Source organism: Columba livia, chromosome 11 (assembly GCF_036013475.1).
Source record: "Columba livia isolate bColLiv1 breed racing homer chromosome 11, bColLiv1.pat.W.v2, whole genome shotgun sequence".
NCBI lineage: Eukaryota > Metazoa > Chordata > Aves > Columbiformes > Columbidae > Columba > Columba livia.
In genome coordinates this window covers 7,964,044-7,971,309 of record NC_088612.1, presented here as the reverse complement: position 1 = coordinate 7,971,309, position 7,266 = coordinate 7,964,044, and positions in this window count along the sequence as shown.

The window sequence follows — 7,266 nt, the reverse complement described above, 5'->3', positions numbered from 1 at the left end:
AAGAAACTTCAAGCCTGGATCAGGAGAAAGCCACACTTGGTTTCTACCAGAGCCATGTCATGAGATTCTGACCTGCCATGAGTGTGGAAATGGTTACGCACATTGCTCTCAGAGCCTCCATAGTGCTTCATAGAGGTTAGGCCAGTCTGGATCTGGATATCACTGAATTTTTGAGAGCCCACATATAATGAGCTTTGGGCCACAGTCAAATCTGTGCAATAAAGAAGGCATTTTTAGGAGTGCTGTAAATCCATTTGCACTGGATTTTCAAAAGCACATAGATGAACTACACTTTTTCAGAGACTTGTGAGTACATTTAAAAATCTGATCCTTTGAGATCTGGATTTCAGAAAACATTCAGGATGACAGGAAAGATAAAGTGCTGGTAATAATAATTGCAGCATCAAGGCCTGTCCAGTCTTCTTTTCCTTTGACTGAATTGCCAGCACATTGTCTCGAACCAGGATAGGACACAGCATGTTTTGGATTGTTTTGGTGTTTGGTTTTGCTTTTTTTTTTTTTTTTTTTTAAGTAAAGATCTGCTAGAAGAATATTAGAATATTGTTAATTCACCCACAGTTAGCAGACTTGTGTTTGAGAATCTGTCACTCTGCTGTCACACTTCTCATCTGTAGTATTAACTACTCATATCTCATGGATAGTCCCTGTTTATATTGTTTCAATTAATAAGTCTTCCTCCATAACCTCATAGGGTTCTAGTGCTCAAATTTCACTGAAGAATGTCCCAAATGTCACATTTGTAAGCAGCACTGGATTTTCAGTTCCTATCTTCCAAAATTGTCATGAAATGTTTTTTTTGGCACCATCTCAATCTCTGTCAGACTATTGGTTTTATGTGGACTTGTTTATGACTGCTGGAACCTTCATAGAGATATCTTCTGACACTCCTCCATGTACACACAGCCTTGATACCTTCCTCAAGTCTGTTACTTCTCATGCTGATATATCATACCTACTTTGATATTTGATCCATGTTCTCCCAGGAGGAGTATTGTGACAAATTGTTCTTTTACATCATTGCCAAATGCTTCAAAGTAAAAACATACTTTGGGTGGGGAAGGAAACCCAGTTATAAGTTAAACGAAAGGAAAATTAGGGACCTGTTAATAAAATCAGATTTTCTTGACACTTTTAGTCAATGCAAAAATAATTGTGGGAATATAAAAGGGTTTTTATGGTCAATTATTCTTGTCTTCGTAAGTATCTGTAATCATAACCGCCTCTGAATAGGTAATAATCCTCAGTAGGGAGAAGAGAAACTTCCCTGCAGGACCATAAGGAAGGTAAAACATTATCACATGCATGCATAAAATATATTAATATTGAGATGGTGCCAGTGCTAAGGTCAGATGGCTAGACATCTTTTCTTCCACCAAAAGTATACTATTCTGCATTATTGGACTGCTGACATCCAATTGATCTGCATTATTGCTCTTTGGCAATATTTTAGATAATAGCTATTACAGTGTTAAGTAGAAGCTTCGTTGAAGTCTCAAGCAATACCGAAGAAGTGTAAATGGTAGAATAGGAAAGATGAAGATGACACTGGAAAGCTTTGAATGAGATGTCATTTTGCATTTAGAAAGACAACTGAAAAAGTTAAGACAAAAAGAGGGGAAAAATGCTGTCCCCTCATTTTTTCAGCAAATGCCCTTAAAGGCTTACAAATGACCTCATAGCAGAAATGAGTTTCTCTTGGGTTTCAGACACTGTTTATTATCTGTGAAAAGGATGAGGAGGGAAAAATGACAGAAAAGTCTGACAAATTATGCTTATTTGAAGGTAAAATGCTTCCCATCAGCAGTGTAGTGAGAATGTACTGTACGTGTCAGCTGGATGTTGATGTGCTCGTGCTCTTCACAAGATCCTTCACCAAGCGAGGAGTATGAAGAACTCTTCTGGGGAAAATCTTCCTGGAATCTGAATTGAGTGATGTCACTATCCCACACATTATGCCTGGGAAATCCAGATTACTCCTGGTAATGAAAGGGGAAAGGAAAGCGTGTTCTGTAAATAGGGAGCTTGAACCCAGATTCTCTGGCTGCCACCCAGATGTCTCTCAGTACAAATGGGCTCATCTGATCTCTCCAGTCAATTTTATTCTGGAAAGTAGCCAATGGGCCTAGTTCATGACCCAGTGATGTCATTATAATTCATTTTAGCTCACCACCAAGCCTTCTGAACTTTCCATTTTACAATGGGTCTTTTTAATAAAGAAGGCAGTCATGAACAGAATTCATAAGCACTCCTAATGATTTATAATTTTTTTTCTTATCTTTAAAATGGACAATCCTGCCTTCTCTGTCAAAACTGCTTAGAGAGGTTTATTTCTTCTATCATAAAATGCAGTATAGATTTTATAGGTGAAACGAATGCTATTGCCACCTATTTAAAAAGGCGAGCTCTTGTGAATATAGAAAGTGCTCTTCTGGTTTGCCCGAATAAAGTTGCTGCAATGATGGGGTAGCTACTGTCACGATGAGTCTCCGGTTATGACAAATGTGTGGAAGCTTTCATTGGAATGACCATTGGTGAGGTATTGCAGCTTGCATGGTACAAGGAGACCTGAACAGCTGTGGCATGTATAACCTACAGCCCATACCTGCACAAACAAGATATTGCTGAACTTGGCTCCAGCGCCCTCCTGAAGCCTTGCCTCATTGAACTTGTTTAACCCCTCCCAGCTAAAATAAACTTTCCTGAGATTACTTCACTTATCCTCGGCATGGATCTTTTCACCCCTGGGTTGTAGGAGCTGAGTGGATGATCAATGCATTTGCAGCCTGCACTGTAATTTAACTTGCTGTGTCTGACAGGAGATGTGGAATTGCTAAAGAGAGGCTTTACTTGTAATCTTCTTATCATCTTATCCTGGAGTGTTTGTGAAGGGGGAGGCCTTTCCAGCAGAGGCTCGGAGTTGAGGGTTAATGCTGAGAAAGAGAAATTGCCTTATAGTGCATCTGACTCCGTGACCTGATAAAACATTCTCTGGACAGCTCAGGAGCTCTGGCCTCTAACTACACCCTGTGCTCAGGCTTCCCTGCACTAATATCACTCACCTTCCTTCCAGAAGCTCATTAAGCAAAGTCACTAGCTGTTAATATGATAATGAGAAGAAAAAACAAAACAAAACACAAACAAGCACCAAAATCCAAACATCATAATCAAAAAAAAAAAAAAAACAAACACAAAAACCCAATCCAAACAAAAAACAAACCAACAATCAAACAAAAAGCACAACCCCCAAAACCACAACAAATCTTTTCTTCTTTCCTTTTTCTTGCTGTGTTTCATATTCTGATACTATTTCAGATCTTCTTGGCTGAACAATAATTAGCACAAATCTTGTGTGATTAATGGAAATGAGATGAGTAGCTCATTGGTACTAATAACTGGAAGGAGGTGAGAAGCAGTGGCACAAGGGGAAAAAGTGCAAGAAATCATGAACTAAGAAATCCTGGAAAGAGGAACTGAGTTAGGAAATAGAAGGAATGGAAATAAGGACTAAAGAGAATGAAAGGAGTGTAAAGAGGAACGGCAATCAAGAAGAACTTGGAGGTGATGCAACCGAAGAAATACCCATTGGAAACTGAAAAATGGTAGGAAATTTGGGCATCTGGGTAAGAGCTAAGAACTGCTGGCTTCTAACAGGAGCTGTGCGGTGGATTTGTTGCACAGCCTTAGCTAAATGGCTTCTTTGAGAAGTAAGCAAAAGGAACGGAATGATCCTGCCAAGCTCCCATTGCCATCTGTGGAAATCTTTCTATTTCCTTTACTCAGAGCTGGATAAAGCTCTAGGAGAAGGGTCGTAAGAGGGGGCAATAGAAGAAACTGCAGAGACAGCTACTTAAAGTAGAAAGGGAAGGAGAAGTGGGATTTTAGGATTAATCAAGAAGCTAATGGGGAGCGGTGACAAGCCATGAAATCCAGTTTTTGTAACATAACATCCTGCAGACATAAGCGAAATGTCTTAAAGCTTTCACATGCAGTCATACTGTAAAGTTGATAATCCTACAGAAGCGCATGGAATTAATTAAAACTCCTTTAAAGGGCTATTAAGGGGAATTCCAACTTCTTTACTGTCTGAGAGCTGTTTCACACAGTTGTTATTGATTAGACTTGAGTTGTAAAGTGGTTTGTAAGAATTAGGGAAGGGCAAATGGTTTAGAAATAGACACGGTGGGTGTTCAGACTGGAGCAGACCAAACTCAAATAGTTATGGCTACTGTATTATTGGATACTGCTCTCATTTGAGAAGGAAGGAGGAAAAAACCTCCCTTGGGTGAACCTCAGAGAAGTTTTCCAACAAGTTTTTTCCCACATCTGAGAATTTTTTGGTAGGAGGGGGTAGTCAGATCTCAAGTCTGGAGAACTTTGCTGGCTGTGAGCAAAGTGCAATGTATGTGGCCCATCAAACCATAGGTGCCTGTGATAGGAAATGTACTCCTAGGTGAGTTGCTTCTGACCCTAGTCTTAGTCTGGTTTTATTAGTACCAGATTTGATGTAGACTTCACTCATGGTCCTTAAAGTGATGAGATCTTCAAGGTGTTGTCAGGCCTAAATAGAGAGGGAGGACTGAAATCCAAGATAAAAAGATAGCTGCTTCTACTTGCTTGTTTATATAAAATAAAATACGACGTGATTTTTAAAAATAAATAAAATATATTATGAAAAATAAAATAAAATAATTTTAAAAATCAGTAAGCATGAGACTTTTGAAGTACACTGCCCCCAGCTTGCCTTGTAGAGATTTAGCCATTCTCTTCCCTGTGCTTTTGGTTTCAAGTTGAGATGCTGAAATGCCTTCCGCAGGTCCAAAGAAACTAGTTGTGTATAACAAGTGTCATCAATTAAATCATCTCTACTATCTCTACTTTGCTAACATAAATAAACTAAACTTTTGTAGTAGATAGTTGTTTTCCCTCTCTTCTACACCAGAAACCTGTTATTGTGCAAGTGATATGGATCAAGTCCGCCTCTCAGTTACTAGAGACAACTTGCAGTCATAGTAATAAAATTCATGGATTAATCAGGTTTGTTTTAGCAGATTTAATAGTTTGGTCCTCTACTTCCGTATTAGAAAACTGTTCCAAGAACTTTCTTCTAATTTCCAGCCTAAAGGTACACAAGGTCAGTCTACAGGCTTTTGTTACTGGGCCAACATTACCTTTTTGGTTATAGAACTTTTTGTGCTTGTATCAGTTTCTTCCTGATGCATTCATAGAGTTATTATAGCCCCTCTCGGGCAGCATTTTGCCAGATGAAACAAGCCTTATGTCCTTTGTTCCTTTGGAGGTCTGTTTCTCCAGCAGGATTTGAAGTAAATAGAAAGAGATGTCCCTAGGCAACACCTTATGTCCCTTGCAGTGGGTGTAAATGCAAAGTCTTGGGGAAGCAGTCAATCTCCTTTCCAGTCTCTGAAACTATGGAAGAGAAGCACAGGTTGTCTTATGGGGACAGATTTTGGTCCAGCTTAGATGGAGCCCAGCACTGAACTTTGTCTATAAGTCTGGTACACCCAGTTACACACAAATGCAAAATCTAAGGCAGAGGAAGGGAGGAGTTGATCTGCTTGTGACTTCAAGGAATAAGTAAATTGAGAGTAGTGGGAAATGCTGCATTCTGTCAGTTTGATTACCAGCCCATACTTCTTTATGCATTTCAGCCATCACTATTGGCTGCAATCCATCTTGTATCATGTCCCTAACCTTGCTATCTTTCAAAGTCTTGAGTCTTGGGGTACTTGGAGAACTTTTGTCTTTCTGGCTTCCCATGACAAGAGCTGTTCTTTTCTTCCCCCTCATCCATCATATTTCACAGAAGATCCTTAAATACATCTAGAGTTTGCAAAGCTACCAGTTTTCTGCTTTACAAGTATTTATGTTGCAAACAAAAAAAAAACCTGATGCTAAAATCTCACCATTCCTGTTGGTGAAAACTGAAATAATTGCTCAGTGGAAGAAACTGTGAATTTTCACAGTTTTATTCTGGGACTGAATTTTGGCCATTTTTTCAGTCTATGTGTTTTTTTATGTGTGCGTCTGCATTCAAAAGGCCTGGAGGAAACACACCTCTTATTTCACAGAAAGTCATTAAAAAGATTTGAAACAAATTACCAAAGCCACTTTAATTTTCCTAAATCTGATTATTTTGATATTTTGACCTTTGCTACCAGGTAGTGAAAAGCATGAAGCTTGAAAACTTGGCTTTATGGACAGTGGGTATTGGAGTCATTAGTGTCTGATCATTGTCTTTGATAGCACCCCCAGCAGAGCTCCCTGTTCATCAAATAACATAATAATTACCAGTTTCCTTGTAGCAGTCATCTACTACTAACTACATGGCTCTTGATGGAATGCCTTGAGAGAAAGGTACTGAGTGAACAGAATTATCAGAAGACAATTTTCTGCCAAAATGTCTACCTCCTTTATAATGATCTCTCGCCATTCAATTGAGAGGATAATACAGTGGACCCTGAGGTTTTTGTTGGTTGGTTGGTTGGGTTTTTACAACTTTATGGCTGGGACTATTTTAAAGGCAAGATAGAGTTAAAAAAAAAATCACCATTTTTTAGCTCAGCAATTTTGTTTACTCCTCATTTAAGAGGAAAAAAGAAGATTCCCCCGCTCCAGGAGAGCAGTCTGGTACCATTGTCAGAGCACAGTAGCATTCTGAAGACAAAATCACCCAAAGAAGGAACCACAAAATTAATCTAATCTGGTGCATTAGGGAGCACTTGCTTGACATTTGCCGCTCCCATCAGGCCTAATAGAGAGATTTTTACCTGTATTTGCCTATTCAACATATCAGCCCCTCAGCCAATTTTGGAAATTATTTCTGATTTATGGCTCTCATTCTGGCGAGTGTCGCCTCAACCTGTCAATTATCCCTCAAAGCAAATGCTAAGTGAATGCTAGCTGGGTAAAATTAATAAAGGAAACCTTTACTTTAAAAAAACGAAGACATGGGCTTATGAAAGGGATAATTCAGCCAAGCTTTAACTCAATTGCTGCTCCTGATATTTTCCGGTGACATGGAGAAAATGCTAGAAAAAAAATATAAAGGACAAGGAGTATGGTGAGAGGAACATAGTTTTTTAACTCCTACTCTGTAGAGCTGCCCAGTTTGCCTTCTACCCCGTTATCCTGAGGTTTCATTGCCTCCATATAATACCTTTAACTCACCTGGAAAGGCATAAACCCTCTTATCTGCTCTCAGCCCCATCCTAAGCACACTCAGTGCAG